At 38.3% G+C, this 25530-nt stretch overlaps 1 protein-coding gene and 1 long non-coding RNA gene across 5 annotated transcripts in view; both read left to right on the top strand.

Annotated features, from left to right (window-relative positions):
- LOC118164292 overlaps positions 1-3424 on the top strand; it is a 16662-nt gene extending 13238 nt beyond the window's left edge. The window contains exon 3 of the long non-coding RNA XR_004749416.1: positions 1940-3424. This is a non-coding gene — a long non-coding RNA (uncharacterized LOC118164292). The remainder of the gene's footprint in view (positions 1-1939) is intronic.
- ESRRG (estrogen related receptor gamma) overlaps positions 1-25530 on the top strand; it is a 400798-nt gene that overhangs the window by 79787 nt on the left and 295481 nt on the right. The gene's annotated exons all lie outside the window — the stretch shown is intronic.

Genomic DNA, 25530 nt, shown 5'->3' with positions numbered 1-25530 from the left:
AAAAAAAAAAAAAAAAAAAAAAAAAAAAAAAAAGATATTACTGGTTACTTGTCCATTACCCTGCGAGCAACCAACACAGCATTTTTGTATTCACAGAGCCAGAAAGATGTTTGGGCATTCTGGACATAGCTTCCTTGCCTATTTGTTCAAATTTCATTCTTTTTTAAATGGAGGAAATGAATAAGAATTTTTAAATAGCTCTTCTCTTGAATAGTTTCAAAATGTCTTAATGTATTATTAATAACATGCCACTCCCACATTATAATAGCATGTGGTTCTGTGTTTGTACAACACCTATTGTAATGGGGACCTCGTCCAAGTGGCTTTTTGTAGGTACAAACAGATAGTGATCGATTTATTTGAAGAAGGAAAAATGTTGTCCTTGTTTTATGGAGAAAATGGAGGCACAAAGGTAAAACCTGTCACAGAACTAGGACTAGGTTCCAGGCTCAGTTGTGGCTTTGCTGCTCTGACTACTTGAGCACAGAGGCATTCCTAAGCTTATGCTTCTTGAAAACAATTTATGCTTTGGTGCATATGTAATGTGCCTTTCCTTCTTTATGGGATTTATAACTATCTTGATCATATTGAACCTATTGTGCTCTCAAAAGGCCTCTGGATATCTAGAAGTGCCAGACAAATGGCCAAAGTCCCTTCTGCTTGACTAGGCACAATTTAGAGGAGGGAAGGAGAATCTTTCCAGGAAAAGTCAGACATTGGGTAGCCTAATCCTATTTCCATGCCATGTAAATATTTAAAGACAAAATGCAATAGCCACATTGTTGAATTTCCTACTTTGGATGACTGTCACATTTTTAATGATAGTTGAATAGTTTTGTATTTTATTTATGTGGTGTCATTTGTTTGCTGGGGAATATGAATTGAATGCTTTCCTTGCTTCTGAATTCGAAAATGCATTTTCCCAATATCATTAGTTGAAGGATGTTAGACAACTGCATGTTTTCTCTTCCACATAAATAAATAAATAAGCCAAGTGTCATGATTGTTTGCTGTCTAATATACATAGATCCAAATGTATATTGAAATGCCGTTTGAAACAGATGAGTCACTGCTAGACTTTCTGACATCTCCGTAGAAAGAGAAAAAAAAAAAAAAGATTCTCTTTCCAAAAAAAAAAAAAAAAAAAAGGTAGAGAGGGGAAAAAAAGAAACAGTCGCTTGTTTTTTTGGGAAACCTCTGAGAAAGGAAAAAAAAAAAAAAAAGATGGGGAATAATGAATTCATCAAGCTGAAAATGCACAGGCCAATGGAGCGCTTAGAGTTCAATAGAAGGCAAATGGAAAGAGAGCCCCCATTACTGTTGAGATACAGCGACACAGCTCCACTAATCGCTTGGTCATGCTTGGTAGACAGTAAGTCATCACAGGCCGTGACATGGTGAGAACAGGTGCCAGGGTTTGCTGTAAGAAGAAATTGTTTATTTAACATCCGCAAACAATGTTGCCTCCCTCCTTTACCTTGCATCCCTGTGCCCAAACCCATCCATCTCTGCAGGGGAAGAGCATGCCAGGCAGCACAGGGAGCATTTTCGGTAGGCTGTGACGAAGGTGGTGATGCACAACCTGGCCCATAGCTGCAATTAGGCATGTGCTGGTAATGAGGGACAGAATTGTTGTGGTCTTGGTGGAACCAGCTGGTGGGTTCGGTTGTGCCTCTACACAAGGAAGAGGAAGGTGGGAGTGTTACTAGCGTTAGCACAGGTAGGCCAAGGTCTGCCTAAGTGTGATAATGAGCCGTGTGGTACCTCAGGGCCTGAACTGAAGTAACAGGCTGGAGGTTTGTCCCCTGCTTCCAGCCATTGTTGGAAAATTATCATGGGCACCTTCAGCAGAGCTAACCTGTCCTTCCCCATCACAGAGTTAGGTGGTACCAGGTGAGCAGAGATGTGTATTGTACAGGCACTAACAAAAGGCCCATAGTTAATACACATCAGGATTTACATTGGACAGATCATGAAATACAGTGTCACCTGGACAGAAGATGTACAGACTGAGCTGTGTAAGAGGTTCATGAATTCATTTTTTTTTCTCTAAATAAAGGGCTCAAACAGCATTTTGCTAGATTTTGAACAGTCTATGTCACCAATTTTTCACCTCTTGAACAAAATTTGTGGTACTCACTAGCTTCAAAATTCATAAAAGTGCCAACATTGCTCCTATGTGGAATATGCCTCCTCCCCCATCCCATCCATCACTATTTTTTTTTTTTTTTCGATGGTTGTTTATTTTTTTTTACTAAAATCTGCTAGGCTTTCTCTTTGAAAACTGACCATTTCAATTTGAACAGAAGAGAGACACTGAACTGAGTGATGCTGAGCTGGGAAAATAATGGTATCTGGGAACTTTCCATCATAGCATCGAGGAAAGTCTCCTCAGACCCCAGTCTTTCAGGGTAAGTAAATTTTGTTGCAGTCATGCTTATTGATTAGCGCAGTGGACGGGTGCTTGCAAGAACTGGGTGCTATTCTTGGCTCCTGCCACAGACTTCCTATGTGCTGATGAACAAGTCTTTTAGACCAAAGCTTTTTCGTTGTGAGAATTTCCTTGCATTTTAAATCTGTGGGGGATTAAATGGAATGGACATTTAGATTCACTTCCCCACCTCCTTCAGTAATAGATGAAATGGAGAGGATATGGGAGCGTGTTTAAAAGATCAAATCAATGCACTTATTTTGTAACCAGGAAATAAAGGGAACAAGCTGTTTAAAAATAAAAAATAAAAAAATACACATCTGCTTTTTTTCCCCCCAACTCCCTCTGAGATAAATCAAAATCAGTCTTTGAAAGATTAATTGTGGAGTCCATATCTCACAACTATGTAGCTGAGGACTAAAAAAAAAACACATAATGTTGACTAATAAAACTGTCTGGCTATACAAACCTTTAAAATCAAGAAATTGCCTGTCCACATGTTTTTTCTGCCACATATCTTAATTAGCTCCACAAATAACAGTGTCTGCTTTCACTTTCTCATCTATTAATTAGCCTCATACTACTGTGAAGTGAGCAGTGAGAAAATAGCCATTCTTTGTTCCTTGTGTTATAATACGGGACATTACCTTCTTTCTGACCTGAGGACAAAGGAATACTCTTATGCCCTTTATGAGAGCGTGGCTATCTTACAAGCCCCCTGAATTCATTTGTGGATTTGCTTTAGCTCTGGAGAAGAAAGTACTTAATGTTCTGAATACATACATATATACATACATGTGTATATATATATAAACACAAAACTATTAAATTTAAAATACTGAACTGTGATCTGCTCCAGGGTGTTCTGCCATGATTAAACTAATATTGGGAAAAAAAAAAAAAAAAGAGATTGGGAGACCAGAAGCTAATTAAAAAAATTAAAATTTAAAATAAGCTAATTTAAAAAATAAAAATCTCATGTTCTTAATTAAGGCAGAAACAAAGTACTTTTTTTTCTGTTTTTTTTTTTTTTTTTTGATCAAAAAGAAAAAATAACAATGAAGAATGAAATGTTAATTTGAACTAGGCCCCCTCTTTAAGGGCACTGCCCAAATTTCCTTGAGATAAATATTAGTCTATGTAGCTAGCAGATTCACCCACACTATTACCCTTGCTCCTTGCAGTCCTTATTGAGATGAGATAAATTCTTATTCTGTTAAGGCATGTGTGTGAGCTTGCTAAATGAGCCCATAATTAACAGTCTTCTCAAATCTAGAGCCTCAAATACCTTAAAATTATATTGTTTTGGGGGTGCTGACATGTGAAAGCAGAGGTCTTCAAAGGGTATTGCTTGTGCTTGTAAGGTTTCTGAGTGTCCAGAGTAACAACTACAGTATGGATATTTTCTAGTCCTGTGAAATCTATCTAACCTACTACCAAACTTTCCTGTACTGATGGCTTTAGTTTTATTCTCTGGAGATGATCTTCAAGTTGTGGGGATTGAGCTGAAAACTGTTGGGTTTTCCTGCTGCCTCAATGTTTTCTATCATCAGAAAATTGCAAAGCACCTTATTGTGAGAGGCTGTCTGTGTTCAGAACAAAGCAGTTTGGAGGGACTGGAAGAGTAGGGATTTATGGCACAGCATCAAAGTGCAGGTAACTGCTACTATACCCACCCTCCAGAAAAATGTGATCCTACGTAGTCTTGAGTTTCCACAAGTCTAACTTACTATGGTATCAGCTATTCAACATCCCTCTGGTAAGTAAAAGTTCAGTCTGAGGATCTATCTATTGTTTCATCTTGATTAGCAAAAAATGATTTACTTCAGGCCAGGCATAGCTGATTTATCTTGATATAGTTGAAGTCTGTATACCCATCTTCAAGTTTAGGTCATGTTTCCCATCATAGTATCTGAGAGTCTTTAACTATCTATCATGAGAACTCTCAGTTCCTCATTTAACAAGGAATAATTAGATAATTCAGTATTTCAATTTCATCTGATTAAAAAAAAAGTCTTCTTGTCCTCTTCCTGTGTAGTTTGTCAAGTTTATTCTATGTATCATCAAAGTTGGGCAAAAAGATAGGTCATTCAAAGAAGACTGTGTAGCATAGTATGAAGGTTGTTCTTTCAGGTTCATAAAGTGATCTGATTTCATTTTGAGTTCCCAATTGATGTTTGTTTTTATTTAAAATGTCTGTAAGGGTAACTGTTCAGAATGTACTATCCAAGATAATAGCATTAACTGGCATGGCTGCAAAATCAATAATAGTAACAAAAATATACCTCTACTGATTAAGAGTGACATAAAATAAATTTGTTAACGAAAATGGATGTAGTCAACAGTTTAAACACGTGTCTTAAATACTGTAACACAGTTCATAGGTCTTATTTTAACTTTTAGGTAATTTTATTTAAAAAAAGAACCTTTGAAAATGTGTGTTGAATTTCTCTGCTTTTAAAAAGACAAGAAAAACTAACTTAGAAAGTGTTTTGCTCCCTCTAATAGGGCCCTCACCTACAAAAACAAACAAAACTGTGGCAGACTTCACCTAGAGAAAGAAATTGAAAATGCTAATTCAGAAAATATAAACTAGTTCGAAGGACAGATCTTTGTCATCTGGCTTCATGAGAAACAGCAGAGCAGAAATAAAAATAGATCACTGACCAAAAATACCCTTTTCCATTTTTAAAACATACATACAGCTGATTTCAAAACTACCCCCCAAAAAGGGGTATAACTCTAAGGTCAAGTACTCTTGAGGGTTTTGTTGGTGTTGTTTGCTTTGGATTTTTTTAAGAGCAGGAGTCATTACACTGATGAAGAAGAGTGATTTGCAAGAATATAATGCCTTGAATTGAGTCTTTGAGACCGGTATGGAAGCATACACTGAAAGAGCTGTGACCAGCAACAGGGCACTCCATGTCAATCATGTCACTTCCAGACCTGATAGATTCATACTGCAGCTTTTTGAGGCCCTTTCTGCACTGACTCATGTGTTTTAGATGTAGAACAGAGATACAGATGTGTGGCACTGCGTTAACTTACCAAAGTTGATTTTCAGTGTCTTTTGCATGAGATATAAGGCTTTTGGGAGCTGAATGGGAACACTATGGCAATTTATTTTTTCCCTTATTTTGAGGGAACAAAGAAGATAGATAGCCATTAATTTTGAGGTCTCCAAACTGGCTGAAGTCTGCTTTTAGGAGATGCTGCAGTTGAAGTCATATTCTTATTTATCGGTTTATGTGATATAGTTGAAAGTCATGGAAATGCTCTGTTTCCATAGGTCATTGTTGTTTTCCATGTAGCTGTGGGAATAAGTTGAAATATACCTCTAGGAAGTGCCCTGGGGAACTAATTTTCATTGTGCAAGGCCAACAAGATGACTTGAGGCTAGCAATAAGGCTCCTATGGTGCTGTGCAGGTATACATCCCATGATTTCCTCAGCATCAAAACAAGCTGAGGAGAAGGATGAGCAGCATGCTGAAAGGCAGACCCACAACAGGTGCTCATCATCCACCCCTTGAATCCCAGGAGGTGGAGAAAAGAAGGGGGTTCTTCTGCCATTCTGCACAGGCAGGAGACTGTCCCTACTGGTGCGCAGGCAGTGTGTGTTGACATGAGGCTCCAAGCCAGGCACTGTATGGAACCTGGTCAAGAGCTGAGGCTTGAGCTTGACTGTGAAGTCTCAAACACTGAGACAGGTCTTCAACCTGCATGCACTGTTTTTGCCTAAGTGAGGGTCATCCATTCATACCAGCTACTTATTTTTGCTGCTGACTAAAATGAAAGTTTGGCCAAGCTTTGCTTGCACCCCCAGTCCCCCGTGGCATTCCACAGGAGAGGGATGTTTGGGAGACTACTATAGACACGTCAGACAACGTGTAAAATGTTTATTCATCATAGCTCTTTATTTTAATACATAGGCATGGCTTGAAGCAGAGATATAAAATAAAACTATATCTTGACAGACACAAAAATATGAAGATTCTAGTTTAGGACTATCAGAGATAATGATACCTAAACACCTTAACCTCAAACTCATTAGTCTCACATATCTCAATCAATATGGATTCTCTCAGAAATCAATTTTCAGCAGCAAATATGATTGTTAAATAATTCACAAGTTACAGGCCTTCGGGCAAGAAGAGGCTAGAGAAGCAGAAGGGAAGTGGTGATCTCGACCTGAGATGTGATTTCAATTAAAAGAAGAGAACATCTGTAAAACATAGTTTTATGTTCAAGGTGTCAAACTGTTTAAAGAAACGAGGATTATAAAGGTAAATTACAGTCTTATGCAGTCTTGTATTTAAAACACATTCTTATTTTTTGTACATTAACAGAAAGAATCTATTCGATTGATCAGCAAGGAATGTGGCATTTAAAACATCCGAGCCAGTACTACTGGCATCAATTCTTTTGTTTGTTTACTTTTGCTTTTTCCCTGTCTGCATTACATGGCTGATTTATTATGTAGTCTCAGTGAAACACAGAAGTGGTAAAAAAGTTCAGGAGATTTTCTCAGGTTCTTTGAATATTTGTGACTAAAAGCAGTTAGAATTTATGCCTACATTTTACTTTTTTTTTTTCTTCCTTTTTTTTTTCTTTTTTTTTTTCTCTCATGCCTGCTTGCTTTTGTACCCATGTTTTTGTATTCACTTTAGGTGAATGAAAGTTATTAGCAGGAACATTATCTTAGGGAAATAAAGGTCAAGCTAGGAGAAGCCGTATTAGGTGGGACAGAACTAGGAGTCCAGTCCTTTTCTCAGGGCCTTATCATGCCTACTGCAGCACATGGAAAGATTTGTATTGATCTGCTGATTCTTGGATGCGGCCCAAGTTATGCTTGTGTAAATTTGGAATTACATCACTGAAGTTAATGGTATAATAACTGTATTAGATTAATGCAAATATTCATATTCAGGCCCTGAATTCTTAGGATTCATAGTTTTGCTACAATGCCCATAGATGCAAGTTGTAGTTTTAACACAATTTAAAAATCATAATTTAATTAAAAATATTTACTAACCTAATTATTTCTATACTAGACATCTCTTTGAAGTAATTATAATGATACATTTTAATCTGATGTTATCTGAATTCTGCCAGGGATTTTTCAATGGGCATAATTTGGATAAATATCAAGTACTCCAAACACATTTGAATTCAACCCAGGTCAATAATGGTATTACAGTCTGAAGGCCCTCGATGGGTTTAGTCAGATGAGCTGGTGAGCTTATTCCAGTTTTGACAGCACTTAGATGCTCTGATGTCAGATGCCAGTATAACAATTCAAGCGAATGGAAGAATTGCAGTGAAAAGGTACCTTTAACTAGATCCAACTGAGGCTTTGTTTAATCACCTAACTACATCACTAGGCTTTGAAGTTACTTGAGTTAAGGCTCATTGGTTTGGGGTTACCATGCATATGGCAAAAATTGAGTGCTGCCTATGTTATTAGTTTCTTTCCAAAACACTCCATCCTTCATGGCTGGCTGGCAGTCTTCACCTGCAAGCAGTTTCGGTTACATCAAAAGAAAATAAAGAAAGCCCAACAAAGAAAATGCCACTCCCCAGAACCTCGAAACACCTTGTGAGTTCACCATGTCTAGGATTGTTCAAAACGTGAAAAAAAAATCATTTTAAGCTTCTTCCATGATTGTTGTTCTCTGTGTAAAACTGTATAAAACTTTTCTCTATTAGGAGATGCATGAAAGAGGAAATGAGCACTGTTTTCCTGAGATGTGGGCAGTGAGTGAATTGCAGTCAGGAGTGAAAGGCAGCACCTGGCTGCTGGTGAGAAGAGGGACAATACCAAGGAAGATCACAGAGATAATTTTGTTGTGTAGTGATGAGAGTGAGGACTTGATCTCTTTTGCTGTCTCAGCTTACTGTGAAAAAAAGCATTTGTGTTACTTAATAGAGTTATAGTATTCACCCATGTCTTGAGAAAGGAAAACAGGGGCAAGGGAGTGTGTTTATGTTCAGTGCTGTGAAATTATAGCCAACCATATTAAATGTGATGATTGGAAGAATTCAGTCAAAAATGGGCTACAGTAAGCAAAATAGACATAACGTATGCTTATGCTACTCTACTTTGCTAAATCTGGTTTTGTGTTGAATGAACTTTGTTTTTTAAAAATATATTTTGAAATGTGATTAGTGGTGAGCGTCAGTGAAATTTATTGTACTATTAAAATCCTATTGGGTCTTTGTTTATGAAATGTATTTTCCTGTATTTGAGGTTTAGGGAGGCTTGATAATGAGGCTGTGAAGATTCATGGCCCCTTTTCTGCAGCTTAATTTAGGCTCTATATCAAATATGTAAAATAACATTATATCTTCCTGCAGCCTGTGTGTGTGATACATTTTTGTATTATTTCCCTGCCAACGTTGTTTCTTTCACAAATGCAGAGCTGGAAAATGGTGACACAGTGACAAGCTTAGTTTTCTATTATTTTCTAGGCTAGAAAAAATAAAACTGAAAGGTACTGGGGTCATTTTCTCATAAGTTTATGAAGGTGAGATGTGCTCGTGGCCACATGGTTCACCAAAGACTGTGTTATTCTTGATTTAATTAATGGACAGCCACCCAGGGAGATTTGTGAGGAACTCTTTTAGAGGCCTGACTTTTCTGCTGGTTGAGATCTTCTACCTGCCAGTTAAGGATGCCTGAAGATAACTGTTCCTGTTGGAAAATGCTATGGTGTCCCTAGCCATATTAGAGGTGTTTTAGAGGTATAACTAAAGGATACTCTGGTCCTTATCTGTATTGGACCTCAGAGGCTGGCGATTGCAGGGGAAAAGTGTTTTGATTTTCATGTAATTGTTCTGATCTCCTCCTTGATTCAGCAACTCACCAGGCACCTGCTGGTGAGCGGTGCTGTGATCTGTCAGATGTGGGTATGCTTGGGTTGGTCTCTGGGTTGGTTCAGTCTCTTGAACCAACTTGGCACATCTCTTCAGGGCCGTGTTACAGACTGTGACTTAGGGAAACACCGTATATTGCTCTTTCCTGTGATTTAGAAACACTCTTTCATTCCTGTCTTGTCTTGTAGAGCTTATTGTTTACCTCTCTGTGTTCAAATCCTCCCTGAGTACCAGGTTCATGGAAAGCTGTACATAGGTGACTGAGCAATTGCTCTCAATTCCTCAAATATCCTTTTTATTAACTAAGTTAAATGATTGTCCCTGGCCATACACAGGAGAGAAGCTTCGCAGGATGGAAATATAGGAAGAATAAGGTAAAATGTTCCCATTTGTTAAAGGTGCATTCTTAAGTACAAGACAAGGGCATTGCTTCATGTTTATGTCGGTATAATTGAAATTAGAATCCTGCCCCAGCAGTCTGTATGAAAACTGATAAAGATCAATTTTGTTACCTCAATGAAAACTTAAATATCAGCAGATTGATCTCCTCTTGCTTACACTGATAGAAGCCAAGAGTAATCCCACTGAAGGCTGTGGAATGACATATGTAAAACTCGTGTTCTCTGATCAAGCCCCAAAGTCTTTGGAAGCGAAAGCTTTCATTTTCCAGTATGTTTTAGATTCGTAGGAGTGGTTAGGGAATGAAATGATCAGATTCATCCCTAAAATCTCTACTAACAATACATCCCTGGTTTGTTCCTTGTTCACAGTAGTGTCTTTGAGTCCTACCTCTGCCGTGTTCAGTGCGTTGTTTAGCCAGAGAAACAAATCTTCAGGGCCAGGCTTTCCCTTCAGATGTGTCCTGGGATGTCAAAAGAACAAAGCTCTGTTAATTGTTCGTTATTCAAGATGCATAGCATGGCATTATAATACTCAAACAATATTCATTAGGCAAAACAATTGCAATAATTATCTTACAAAAAGTCAGACAGGGTAATTTCTTTTAAAATGAGGATAATCTCCAGAGGAGATTCTGCTCCAGTTTTGTTTTTGTTTGTTTATTTTTGGCTGAATGGTTTTAAATAGAAATTACTGAGGTGTCAATGACCTCTGGGTTCAATTGAATTAAGACATTTAAATTAAGTTTAGGCAATATTGGTATTTGCTGGTAGGGAGAAAATTATGTCTGTGAAACATACTGCAAAAATGCCATCTACAGAAATTTCATGTTGAAGCCACAGCTGAAAATCAGGTGGCGGAGGGCTTCTAGGCATTTTGGTAAGACCCTTGAAATTTGGGAAAACAGTTCTCAACCAGCTTCAGGATGTTCTGGTTTTTGATTCTTTTAGACATCAGTGATTTTACTGTGTCTATGGGGACTCATACAGGGGGTAAAAAATAGCAATAACATTCCTTCTCTTCAATTTTCTTTTATCAGCTATCATGAGCAAGTATTATCAAGACCCTGGGTAATATTATACATGATGGGCACAGAAAAAGGACGTGCCAGCAGCCAACAAAAATCAAATAGTCATTTTTACTGGACAGCATCATAATTATCTGTCAAAAATTAGGGCTGTTTCTAGCAAGCCAAGATTCTTCTACTTTGGATTCCGTACTGTGGGTTCGAGAAGATACCAATGGTACCGCAAGATTAATTCAATACTAGGGTGCAGCTGCATTGATCTTCCTGATGTCCTAAATTATTATGAGATACAACTAAAATTACAGCATATAATATACAGCAATAAATATGAGCAAGGATGTGATCCAGTAATATTTTTTTCTCATTTTAATAATGAATTGGTAGGGCAAATCTTTTCTCTGAGAAATCCAAAGGTATTTCAGTTTGCATAAGATTCTTTTGTTGTTATTATTATTTATTTTTAACTCTGAAGGGGGTGTTTGTAGTAAGTAGATTGATCACTGACAGAGAAGACTAGAAGCTGATCTTATACTCTTATTCAAATTCATGAATATTTTTCACTTGTAAGAATTGCCCGTTGAAATCCGTAGTGCTTCTTATGTGAGACAGGATAATTCATGCAAATAAAGGTTTACAGGACTAGGATCTAGGATGTGTTATTATAGGGTCATTTCCTGATATGGTCTTGGCTTTTTTACTTCTTACTCACTAATTTTATAGGTTCTATTTTTCTGCCAGAAAAGGTTGTTACATCATTAATAGTGAGCTTATTATTGCTTTTAATATTTGAGTTATATCTGAAAAAGCTTGAAGATGTATTCATTTCCTTAGGAGCATTTAAATTAAAAGATGCTAGAGTCTTTGAGTTATAGTCTGTATAATTTTAAAATAATTTTGGCATTTTTTCCCCTCTGGCAACTGAAGCCTTTAACCTTACGGGACTCTGATTTACAGTGACACTACAGTCTTTTCAAAGGCAACATTATTATGTCACTGATACTGAAATGGTACAGTCAGAAATAAGCAGAAAGTAATTAAGGGACAGAATTATTACAGTAGAGCAGACTTGACCCAGAGATTAAGGGCCACATCCTGCTTGCTTTGCTGAAACAAATAGACCCGCTGCATCTCATTCAGACATGCAACACTAGCATCAAGCCAGAAAAAAAACTCCAAGGAAGTCACCAGTGTAACCAAGATTAGAACCTACCTGGGACAGAATTATGTGTGTATATGAAGGAGGAAGAGACTGTCCCAAATATTCATTTAATTTGAACATGTATAGGAAGAGAATGAAAATGTTGGGCCAAATTCTGCTCTCATTTACATTAATGCAGCCCCATGAAGTCTGGTGAGGGTGGAATTTGATCCAACATTAGCACAAACTAACTTTTACATTTGCCAGACTCTTATTTGCTCACAACATGTGGCCAGCCAGAAATATAAATAAATCAAATCTGTTTCTAGGAATAATCCAGCAACCCTTTGAAACTTTCCTTCTTTGCATTACAAGAAAAGGGGTAGAAAAAGGGGAGAGGATGGAGGGTTACATAAATGAGAGCAGGTGCGGTCGTGCAGAAGTAACTATTCAGCATATGTAAGTGCAGTTGGAAAATCATTGTCTTGCAGAGAATACTTGAAATTGGTCCCTAATGGCATTGGTTTTTGTCATATGGTCTTGATTATCAGGCTAAAATTGCATTGCCGTTGCCTTTAGTGTGAATGAGATGGATGAATAATTATTACGTGCACTGAATACCTTTCTGCAAAGAGGATCCGGGACATCCCCTGGTCACCGTAGCTACCATTGCACCTTGCTGTCAAGAAAACTGCAAGTGGCCAATTCATCACTTTCTTATTGTTCTTAAAATATATGTTTATAATAATAAATGCTCATACCTGCACTAAGAATGGGAAATGTGAAACCTTGGCATTGTTAGAAATAATTGTGAGACCCATTTATTTCTGGGATTAAGAGGATGCAAACCCTGAGTGCCTTATCCTCTTTCTAAAGACCTTGCTTTATTTTTGTGTTTGTGGCACCCTGAGGCTGTATTAAGGAGCCAAATGAAAGTATGAAAAAATAAAGTATGCACATACAAGATACCCCAAATTAGTTCAGAAATGATTTTTTCCATCTTTTTCCTTTTGATCAATTAAAATAGGGCTTGCACTCTGCCTCACTCCCCTCTGCCTACCTTTGTCTCCATTACTCATTACTACTACAATAACAGAAATAGCAGTAATGAGGTTAACAAAAATCTTACTGCTAGCACTGAAAACAAGTCTCTGTGGTACTGAAAAGATCACTGAATCCCCACTGGCCCCTTCACATAAAGGAAAATGTGATGGCAGGGTTCACAACCACTCTAAGATCCATGACCATGACCACACTGCTCATTCATCACCTGCGTATTTACATTAAATCATGGCTAGGTGTGCTTACCCTCTGTGCAGTCCTTTGCAATACTGGCAATTAGTTATGGGATCCTCCAGTTTTTAAACAACATATTTTGAGCTTCCTCATAGCAACAGACAGAACACAACAGTCTATGCTTCCTCTTGGCATGCCAGCAGCAGGATTGTGTGTGTGCAGGGTAAAAGCATTTTAGGACAAGATTTCCAGTGTCTGCTGGTTTTTGGATTAATTGCTTGATGCCATTGCCATTAAAACCCTAGTGAGGTACTCCAGAACAGTTTTGATTAAATAGTCAGGGAATCACCCCAAATATTTAGGTCTACTGGTTACCTTTTACCAGTTGTTTTAGTAGTGACAGCCTACTATGTGAACTAAAATAAATAAATAAATAAAATGTATGTGTGTAGCTTAAATCTGAAGGAAATAAATAAAAAGGTAATTAAAAAAATCACATTTAAAAGAGCATGTTTTAAACCATGTTTTAGTATCTTCTGTTAAGTTCTCCAAATACTCTTCTTGCATGAGTAAATCAATCATTGCAAAACATTTCCCTTGAACTTACATATGCTTTTATACCTACTTTATAGATGGCTAAAATCAAGTACAGGGTATCTCTACACTGAAAGCAAAACAAAATGTGTAGCTAAGTTTGGTTAAACATGATCCTATGACCTATGTGATGATTGATCAAATTAACAACTGGAGTTAAACCTGAAGAGGAGCCTGTAATTAAGCAGAAGCTGATAGTCTCAAATCTGTGATATTCATTTCTCTCATTAGCTATCCCAGGTTATCTGACCCAAAGGAAGAATGCTTTCTTTTCCCTCAGAGTAATAAAAAGTACCTAAGGAAAAGCCAAGTGGCTGCTTGAAGTAGGTTCCAGGAAAGGATGTGAGAATTTGGAATTCAGTCCAATATCCTTGGTACCACTAATTATACAAGCAAATATACATACAGTCTCTACCACCCTTCCTCTGTTAAGAGTTTGCTGTACTTAAAAAGGAGGTGTCTGGCATCCAGTAGTTGTTCCAAATAAATGCAAAATCCCTGGGAAACACAAGAAGTAATGAAAAGAGGACCTAACTCTGACCCCCTGTAGAAGGATGCTCCTTGAGACAGATGAGGAAGAAATCCATCATGCAGGGTCTTGTTGCAATTATTTTTATTGAAGGATTTTATTAATGCAGAATGCAGAGGTAGTTCCAGACATTGACAAATGGACTGAAGGAAGGCCTGATGTCCTGATTTTTTTCATAGATGCAGTCTATACACCTAAGTAAGATTCAGGTGATTTGAATCTCATCTGCAGTGCCTCAGTCATTCCTTCTGATCCTGATTTGCAATGGAGTAACATTTGGGTTTTCTTGAAGTACCCTTTTAAAAGACTTGGTCTGTTCAAACAGTGGACATCAGTCTTCATCTGGGACTGTGATAGACTTGTTTGCCACATCTCACAAACATCTCAAACATCTTCTGTATCATGCTGTGTTGCAAAAGGTCAAGTGTTTTTTACCTTTCTGCACTGCAATCAGAGAGCTGCTGCAGGGTGTTGCCAAAGTTCGTAACTATGAAGGTTATGTGCGGTTACTGCCCATCCATGCATCTTGCTTCCTGATGAATGGTCTTTGGTAAAATCACACGGTGCCTTCTGGTAGAAATTAATGGAGTCATCTTGGTATGGATGAAATTATAACTGTATACCACAGGGATATTACTGTATAAATGAATACTACTGATATTAAGAAAAAACAACAACAACAACAACAACAACAACAAAAAAAAGAGAGAAAATTTTGTAGTTTATTATGTCCTAGGGTTTTCTTCTAACTTTCTTTTCTAATTGAAAAAGCTGAATTGATTGAATCATTTGAGCCCTGATTTAGCTTTTAAAAAAAGAAGCAAAAGCTAAAAATGGCACAGTGAAGCAACTGAAATGCTATCGCAAGCTAGTGAGATCGATAAGCTAGAAAAAAAAAGGGAGAAGAAAAGTTTTTGAGTGACAGTGTAAAAATGGGAAATTTAAATACATCTATATCATTGCATTTTGCTCCATTGTGTATTGCATAAAATACACTTTGGCAGTGTGTTTCCATGCCATCCAGAAGGTGATTTATTAGTAACACTGAATTTGTGTTTATGTTCCAAACTGTAAACTACATTTATAGCAATATTTCTGTATTAAGGTATTAATGCCAGAAGTGCTACCTAAGCTTAAATTTACCAATATAACTCAAAATGTAGTTTATAGTGCTATAAATAGTAACATTGATATCGACACTTTCAGCAGCATCTAAGTCCCTGGAAAGCTGTTTCTGATGCTAAATGAAAACGCAAGGAGCTGACAGTGTATACATTCCAGGGAGTACAAAAAATATTTCATCACTCTCAGTGTTGAGGTTCCCTTGTCCTTTGTGCTAAAGAGTATTTAAATATTTAGTGTCATTCCCAAATATCCCATTTTTTAAAAAAATCAACATTTGTATGAATTATTACATGCATGTAGTTATTATTTTTAATAATGGTAACCTTATGCATTGAAACATTAAACAACAAGCATAATGCACATTGTTGTTTGGGACTGATCATTGATGATGGGCTTTGACTTTGTTCCTTGGCTGGCTTTTTGGAGTCTTCTGCATTCTCACTACTACAAATGAGAATTTAAGCTATTCAACATATAGCTTAGTGTCAGATCTCTTTTTAAATTTTGCTTTTCAGGAGTTTGGAAAATAAAGTCTCCTATTGAATTATACAACCTTCTTTCTTTTTTTTCCTCATTCAGATTTTTTAGATGTCTTATTGCATCTGTGAAACATCTGGAATAGCAGCCAGGACTCTTGACTTACCAAACCCTCCTTTAATTGAAGGGTCTGCTGTATAGAGCCATACTATGGCTTCTTCTCTCCTCTTGCAAGACACGTGGCAGGCTGTTATATGTGTAACTTCCTCTATATTGTTCAAAGGAAAAGATGAACAAGGAGGGATAGTCACATCATCAAAAGCTGGTTTTGACTATTCTGAAAGTATTAATAAAGTTAATTCAAATTTTCCACACCTTTAGTTCAGGCCATTTGACAGCTTAGATCTTTTTTTTTTTTTAAAAAAATGTGGTTGATCATGCCTTATTTTACATAGTAGCTCAAAGCACTCAGTATATCAGAAACACAAATCCAATTCATTTTTGTTCCCAAGGGTCTTGAGCTCCATTCCCAAGAGAAGATGTTATGCACTTGAATGCTAGGAAAGGAAAGATGTCTGAGGGTTGTTTGTAACAACCTGTCCAACATACGATTTCTAAAAAAAAAATTGCCAGCTGAACTGCAAAATAAATTATTCTCTCAGCCTTTCATGCTGGCATTTCTACTTGAAGCTTGTGGCATAAAAGGGTTAATGTAATTTTTGGTTATATGAGACATGCTGAGTATGGCAAGGATGATGTTTTGTGGTTTGGAGTTCTAGGTTTTATTCTCAGCAATTCTAGAAAATTGCTGTTCAAGTATGGAGAAGTTTATTTCCTATCTTGTTTTCCTCATTTCTAATTTAATATGATTGCTTCCTTTACATAAGCATTGTGTATTGCTGATTACTGTTAACATCATGAGAGGTCCCCAAAAGTATCAACTATTTTGTCAAAGTTGGATATGTCTGTGTACATGAGGAACATGTGTACATATATATATGTTTTGTAATGGAGGCATATTTTTGTTGTGTTCATCTGTGTTTATGATACAGGAATGCTACAGTGAAGAGTACAAAGATAAATGTCGTCATTTGGATAATTACTGTTATGCTATAATATTCCCTTTAAAAAGAGTATTCTGTCCTCTTTAACTGAATTTGAAGCCATTCATCTATGTGAGCCAAATTGTACCGTCATAGTCTATTTAATACATGTCAAAGTGAACTGTATGCTTGTTTTAAACAAGTTTTGGTCTTTAGTGTATTTATTCACTAGGGATGAGCTAGAATTGAAGAATCTGAATGTCCCACATTGATGTGAGAAATGTAGACACCTTCAAGACTAAGAAGGGTCAGAGGATCCCCTCTTTGTACATCTCCAAAAGTTCTTGAACTTGGCATTTAACCTCCTGTCAGAAGTGTATTTTCAGCTGAGGAACAACAGGGGTGATTCAGAGGAGATGCTGCTTGTGTGCAGGATGGCAAAGGTGGTCACGAGCAACCCAGCACAGAGCTCAGAAACTGGCTGCGAGATAAGGGCTAGGAGCAGATGTAGTTTTTTTCAGTACCATGGTTGTGCCTAAATCCCAAAAGTCTCACTGAACCATAATGAGTTCACTGTCTCATTCTCCTTTCTTTTGCCAGAAACTTGAAAAGCTTTTTGCGTTTTGAGAAGTTTTAAAGTAATGGTAAATAACTAATCAGATTTATCAAGCCGGATTCCTCGCAAAATCTCTCTTGAGCGTTTGGCAGCAGACATTATAAGGAGAGATTAGAGAAAATGTTCTCTCTCACTGTTGAAAACAACAGTGGGGAGATCATGTTCTCATGATTTTTCATAGTTTCTAGCTGTTGATACCTGGAACTCTGGTTCACTGCTTTATATCCTGAAAATAACTTCTCACTTTGGTCCACCAGAGCCCATGTTTGATGTCTGTTGCCTAATGTAAGTTGTGCCTTTCTTGGGCTTTTTCCCAAACAGGTGATTATAGGGTAGTAGATGGTCTATCTTCAGACACCAATCAGTATACTTTAAGCTTTATTGGAACAGTATGTAACAATGAATTGAAAGGAAGCTTGTATTTTTGTAGTTCTGTGCCTTTATCTGTCCAGGAAATAACAGATTAGTGTATTAAAACATGCTCTGAGAATGCACTCGTTTTAGACCATTGCTTTTCTGTTTCACATTTCATTTAAAATAACTTTTAAAACCATTTCATACTATATTCATGAAACATTCTAGTAAATACTCTCACAACAAGGCAAAGATATTCCAGAAAGGTTAGGAATATGGTTTTCAGATCATTTTGAGTTTATTATTTCTTTTTTCATTTTTTTTTCTTTGCTCTGTATTCCCCAGTTTAATTAGATTTCTTCTCCTCTTTTTTTTTTTTTTTTTTTCTTTTTTTTCTTATGATCCTTTTCTTTCTGTAGCAATTTGTGATTTACTGGGTAATTTGAACACTACTTTTCTTTACAGTTAAAAATGCATGTATATTTAGGTTTGTGATCATGGGATTAGTGTATGGGAGATAAGGAGGGAACATAAAGCTAAGAAATCAAGAGGAAAAAACCTGTCCCACCATATACAGTAACTGTGTCATCGCTATGGTATTTATTTGTTTGAATAATGGACAAATGGCAAAACTCCCATTGATTTCAGCAAGGACAGAAGTTAGCCCAAAATGAGCAGCTTTCCTCCATGTCGAATATTCTGAGGACTCAGGTGTTAATTTGCAAAGAAGGATCAACACAGATGGGAAAAGTTATAGCTTGTGGAAGAATAGCTGGTTGAAATGCAGATCCACACAGTAAGGGCCTAATCTGCTTGATGCCACATACTGACTTCAGTAAAAGTCAGGGATCTTGCAGGAATCCAAACTAAATGATAGTAAAAAATCTAGATTAAGGCTAGGCAAAGCCCCTCACTGGTGTGAAATCATGTGTACATATAACCTTCCCCATACAGATTTGTACATATGTTTTCTTAGAATGAAATGCTCATAAAAGGAAAATGGCATCCAGGAAGACAAAGCATCCAAGGCAACCCATCTGCAGTCTTGTCATATGATAGACTTGGACAAATCTAAAGCTGCCAATACAACTGCTCAAGAAGTATGCCAAGGGAGCAGATGCTACCTCTGCAAGGATATTTTCCAAAGTTTGGCATTCGGGATCTTGTGATTACCATCCAGAGACGAAGAGATGAGGAAGAGATGAGAAGAGGAATGATGTTGTCTTGGCACCTTGCAGTGTCAGCTTCCCTTTCACATTCACTTGACTTATGTCTTTTTAATTTTTTTTTTTTTTTTTTTTTTTTTTTTCTTTCTTTATGAGAGTCATCTGGTGTGGGAGTTAAAAAATAAAGCAGATATGTATGGAAGTAGAATACTGTGAAACTCCATGGAACCTTTAATATGTTTATTCAAAAACAAATTCATGAATGGTTTTAGATTTATGATGCATAATCATGTTTTGGTTAGCAAAAGGCCCACCAAGGTAGTGGATGCATCTGTGAGATCAGAAGGCAGAGGGTATCTGTGAACCTGAGTTGCTGGAATAAAAGATTGTTGTTATTTTTAGAGAGCAGCCTGAAAGAGATGCCATTTAGAGCAGGTCCTGCAGCACTCTGGTTTGTTCAGAGGGCTGGGGTGTCCATTCAGGGCACTGCCAGGATCAGGCCATTTCAAGGAGCCATTTCTTTGTGGGCAAAGGCTTCTGTGTGATGTAGTGTAAGAAGAGAAGGCAGGGGACTGCCGTGGTGGCACTGCCAGCACCACGGTTGGTAAGGTGGGGTTAGCGTTCTTCCCCAAAACCAAATATAAAAGCTTTTTTAAAAAAATAATTTAAAATTGCTGTACAGAGTGGTTTAAATGCTTCTTGGTGTTTTCTTTCTCTTTATATTACCAAGTGTAAAAGGATAATGTGGGACCCAGGATTCAGGTACCCAGCTTGTCTCGGGGTATTCGGCATCCATAGGCAGTATCTGCAAAAACTTCCTTTCTCTGAGCTAATCCAAGGAAATGCAAACATACCCAGTCGGTAACAGTCTCTCTTTCCAATGGTTTATATATTTTTTCCAGTCTCATGCTGATAAATATATATCTATATATTTTTTAACATGAGAAAATAGTTTTTGAGGCCATGGTAAGAACCCATATAAAACTTACGTGGCTTATGAACTGACTACACCTTTAATCAAGACCCTCTACCAGAACTAGTAAGTGATGACCTTTATTTTGTTGCGGGCTCTGTTCGGGGGCTGAAAGAGGGGGAGAAGGAGCCTTGCTACGGTGTGATTTCTGATGTTCACCTGTGCCGAGCGGTGACCACCACTTGCTCTCCTGCCCTGAGGAGGGCACTGTCACCATCGTGCCACTTGCACACAAGCCAGCTCCATGTTGTCGTACAGTGGCATCTTGCCGTTACTTGCTGCTGGACGCCACAAAAGGTCACCTGAGATGATCTAAACACACTGTTTTCCTGGGGTGAGTGTTGTGGGAGGGAAACTTTGGATCAATGTGGTGCATTTTTTGTTCTGCCAGGGCTCCCCTCCCTGTTGTAGTTTCTGCAGACTAGTGCAGTAATCTTGGTTGAAATCAGCCCCAGAGTGCTTTCTTTCTGGCCAGCAGCCTCTAACATGTCCCATGCCCTCCCTCAGACCCCTGCACTTTCTGTCTGTCTGTCTCATGAGGTGCGGATCCAGGGATGGAGCCACTGATTTCACCATGCCCTTTCCCAGCATGGTAGGAACTCCAGCTGGTTGCCCACCAAGGTAGAGCTTTTATACTGGTTTTGGCCTCGCTAGTTTGACTGGACCAGTGACTAGGGTAGCAGGAAACCCCAGTTACCAAATCTCATTTGCCTGGATTGAAATGTAGCAGCCACAGCAGATCATCCTTTCGTGCTGTTTTTATGTGTCCCTGAGTCTAAAGTCATTTTTAAAACGTGAGTGATGCAATTTCTGGCATCTTTCATTTAATATGCTGCTTGGTAAACAGTGTTTTAGATTAGTATATTTGTAATTTAAATGAAGACAATACATCAAGTCAAGTCAGAAAAGAAGGAAGAAGTTTAAGGAATGATTGATGCCTCTTTCAGCATTATGCCCTCTTTGAAAAAAAAAAAAAAAAGGAAAACAGTAAAGAAAGGCAAGAAGTGGGATTATTGAGTATCTAGTGGGGTAAAGGAGAAAGAGAGAAACTATTGTTCATGGGCAGAAACACACTATTTTTAAAACCACAGTCAGCTCTGATAGCTGAATCTGTTTTCTTCAAGCGCACTAATAAATTCTGCCTAATTCATTTTTTATTCTCTCTTGGGGTCTGCTTGCAGATTTGCCTCAACAAAGGAAGCATCATGTTACTTCTTTTAAATAATTGATGGCTCTTGGTCCAAGCCAGCTTGAAGGAAATTCAAAAATAGGTACTGATTGAGTAAATACCCTGCCTCCCCCCTGCCCCCAGCCCCATCCCTTATTTATTTTTGCCATCTGGGTGACTGGCAGTTGCCGGTGATGTCATCGAGGCTTTTGGTACACCTAGCACTTAGCAGCTCTGATTTCATTTATGTATTTATTTGTATTTAAGAAAAGGCAAAGTTGTTAATTGTAAACTGTCTGGTGCAGCTAAGAGCTCTTAATAAATCATCGTCAGCATTATGCTGTAGCGACAACCAGGGTAGACTTCAGCAGTCTGTGGTGGGAACTGGTACTGAGCAAGGCACTGGGGACACCCATGTATGTTCTCTGTCTGCTTTGCTAGGGGACGTGGTCTGCTCAGGGTACCCGTGAAACAGTGGTTTCTGTCGGGTTGGTTGCTTGCTGCCTTTGCAGTGCCACCTCTTAGAGCAGCGTGTTTGCCATGGAATAAGTCATTTCACTGGAGAGCGCAGATTTGCTGAAGCTCTGCCACGTCTTTTTTAAAGACGCACTGTTTATAATTTGCCCCTTAGGTTATTCAAAGCCTTACTGGTCTATAACAACAACAAAACCCAGCAATAATTTTTTGACATTTTTCTTCTTTTTTAACTAGCTGTAGAGATACATTTGAGGCAGTCATCTTTTTTTCTGCTGTCTTTACAGCAAATATTGCCACAGCAAGAACGTTTTTGGTGCAAAGTTCATGGCTCCACAGTTTTGATAGCAGCAAGGTAAGGGACTAAAGAAAAGTTAGTGGAAGGTGGCTTGTGTGTGAAATTGTTATGGCTTTCCCTGTAAGATACATGGGTATTTTGTAATGTTACTTACACAATGTCACACAGGGATGTGATGCTCAAATATAAAAGGGGCTGATGTCTGTAGGAAAAAAATATGGGGATTTTTTTTTCCCCAAACAGGCAAACACTACAGTTTGTCTCAATTAAAAAATGTTCAGGCCTGAAACCAGCGCTCACCTAGTAAGTAGCATAAGGTCTTCTTGACCTTGCAGCATTACGTGGGCACGGATGCCATTCAGCTGAACTACTCTAGTGTCCAGTACATTGGAGAAATTGTCAAGTATTTCCTCTAATGCCATGATTGTGTTACCCACGCTCATGCGGTACTTCTCTCTGCCCGCTAAGGGCTCTCAGGCCACAGAGCAGTTTGAGCGCCTACAGCCATAGCAGGATCAGGCCGGGACTTTCCAGCTGGGAGAGCAAAGCACCATCAGGGGCATGTCCACATGAGTAAGTGCAGATGGACCGGAGCCGGCTGAACGTAGCTTGGCTGTGGTCTGGAAGCCGTGTAGCTGGTGAGTGCAATGCCGTCATCGAGCTAATACTCCTTTGTGTGGTAGGAGCAGTTGGAGATCTAGAAGCACAGGCTGCAGAGTGAGGATGGATCTGTCAGGAGTGTGCCTCGCATTTTGTGTGTTTTCCTCTTTTACCTCCTGTAAAATGAATATTTTCTTCAGTAGAGTAAGCACTGTAATGGCAGATAATCTGATTTTCAGAGAAAGCTTGCTTTGAGAAATGGAGGGATGGAGCCAGTTCTGTGCATTTCTTCTCCTCCCATCCAGAAACCAACCTGTGGGGTCTGTACTAAGAAAACTGTAGCATTTAGGAAGGCAGGAAGGAGAAATGAGTTACCTGTTTTGAGGCCTTATAATCTAGACAGCAAGAAGGCAATGCAGGAATGAAACTTGAAGCAATACTATCAAAAATGCCAGCCAAAGTAAGGTTTGTAAATGCATTTGGGTGTTTAGAAAGTGCCCTGAACACTGAATAGTTCCTCTGACCAGTATCTCACATGTATAAGAGGTTTTTCAAGTGATTGTGAATGCAAGACAAGGAGGCAGCTGCATGCTGTGTGTAGGGGACTGTGCACACACAAGGATAACCACATCCGCATTTTTGTGCACGTGCCTGTGTTTTTTGGGAACTTCCCTGTGTGCGTTGCCAAGTTTGCAAGTGGAATTTAGAGGTTGTTCAAATTGTCTGTATAAAGATCAGGTAAAAAAAATAATTTGATGATGGGAGAAGCTTAAAAGCAGGATACTGGCTCACTTTGTGTGTTAATGCAGTCTTTCTCCATAGAGGGAAACCAAAGACTTGGCTGAAGGCGTAACATACTAAGGTATATCTATTAGTGTGTGCTTAATTCTGTTGCCTGGGAGCTTTTATTAAATGCAATGGTCAGGAAAATTGACCTCACTTTTTTTTTTTTTTTCTTTGGGGGTTGGATCCTGACTCACATCACATGCATGTGTAAAGCTGACAACTTACTTATTTATCAGCAAAAAAGCACTTTGTTGTAAAAAAAAAAGGGGGAAAGCTTACAGTAACATCATTGGGATTTGAAATATAAGCAGCATCACAGGATATAGGTATGATATTGGATATAACGGGGCCCCTTTTTTTCATGGATATAATGCCATATAACAAATTGCATGCCACAAAATACACTCCGTTTCTCTGATGACTGGACTCTCTGGATATAAAGTGCTACTGCAAGCATTCTATTTAGGAAAGGAAGTTAAAAGCCTCTCCAGGGTACACAGAAAATGCTGATCCTGAAAGTATAAATGGACACATTTTAATCCTTAAGTTATTAATTATTACTCATGATTAATTGTAATTATTTTATTACTACTCCAAACCCTTGGGTCAAATTGCACGCTGAAGTCAGTAGGAAATTTACTGAAGAATCTCTTGATTTGGTATGTTACCATCATTGTATTGAATATTGGACATTATCAGTTGCTCTAAAGAGACCAACTGCTCTCATGCCATCAAATTACAGGATATATTTGGGTTGCAGGCGTAACTCCATTTCTTTCACTGTCATCAGATATAACTGTAAATTTAAAGCACAAAGGGAAGGGGAAATAATCCCTTCACCCACGAAGACGTAAATTAAAAGTTACCCAGCACTAAAAAACATAACCCTAAATGAACCTTACGTTCACAAAAGCTCAGCGTATACGTTCAGCACACACACGTTAAAGGGGACAGCACGTACTTTGGGATCAAAACGTCTTATTGAGGGTTTTTGAGTGGGAAAGCTTGGACCCCCCCTCTTGCTAGCCCTACCTTCCGCCTCTCTCTCCTCGAGTAACCATAAGAACCTTTTTCTTCTGAACATATAGCTTGTAATATACATAAAAGCAGAGTTTGCTTTGATCCTGACAGCGAAATGTTTATTTTTAAACCTGGCCTGGGCTGCTGTCCAGCAAGGCTCTTTCCTTTGCATCACGCCCTGGGTCCGCACTCTGCAGCCGTCCTCACGGCAGTGAGACGTGGGGAAAGAGGGAAGGGGCTGAATGGGTCCTGGAGAGCTCCCTCCCTCCTCTTGCTCCCCCCATTCTCCCTTCTCCGGTTTTGAAATTCAAATTGAATGCAATTTTCAGCTCATTTGAGCCAGAATATACTCTTGCTGAGCTTCAGTGGCTCTTAAATTCAAACTCGCAGGAGAAAACAGATATCATCTGTCACTGAGGGTGGGAAAGAGTGTCCTCCCCACATTTTATTCATGGGAGGCAGGGCTGGACTGACTAATTCAAGTCTTTCTGACTAATCACTCACTGGCAAACCAATCAGCTAATCGATGCGACTGGTTTCTTGTAGCTTGGTCTCTTTTGACATTTTTTTTTTAAATGTATTTATTTCTTCAGCCTATTTAGTATTTATATTTAATGTCCTAGAAGTGCCCTAGAGTATTTGAATGCCTGCATTCAGATTCTCATTGTACCTGCTTGTTTCTGGTCTTATTGTCTCTGTCAAAGACAAAATACCTACAGATAGAAATGCCAAAAATCTGATGGTTGGCTGAGGAGAGGTGAGGGGATGGAGATTTTCAAAGGAAGCTTAAAAAATGGAGGAGTCAAAGGGAGAAAATTGTGTTAAATGCATCAGTTGTTGTTATGTCAGCTGTTTTAGGACCACGTACATCTGTGGGCTACATACCGGAGCTACCTACTATATAAAACCTGTTTCATATTAATACATGCACCAATATCTTGTGAGTCACCCCAAGGGAGGGGGGAGTTCTGCTTAAAAGTAAAAAAGAAATTCAATTTCCTATTTTGCCATGCTGCTTTTCTGTTTTGTTTTCTTATTTTTGAAACAATCAGGCAAAAATGTTGCAAAGAGAACTAGATCCCACTTTCATTGAACTCATTTACAAACTCCTATTTCATTTGGTGAAAATAACATTGGCATAGAGACTGGCAAGCTGCCTTCAAAGGGAGATCTTGCAAGAAACAGTAATTTGGTAGGTGCAA

This window comes from Oxyura jamaicensis, chromosome 3 (genome assembly GCF_011077185.1).
Source record: "Oxyura jamaicensis isolate SHBP4307 breed ruddy duck chromosome 3, BPBGC_Ojam_1.0, whole genome shotgun sequence".
Classification (NCBI taxonomy): Eukaryota; Metazoa; Chordata; class Aves; order Anseriformes; family Anatidae; genus Oxyura; species Oxyura jamaicensis.
The sequence above is the reverse complement of the archived record's forward strand: the minus strand, read 5'-3'. Positions and strand labels throughout refer to the sequence as shown.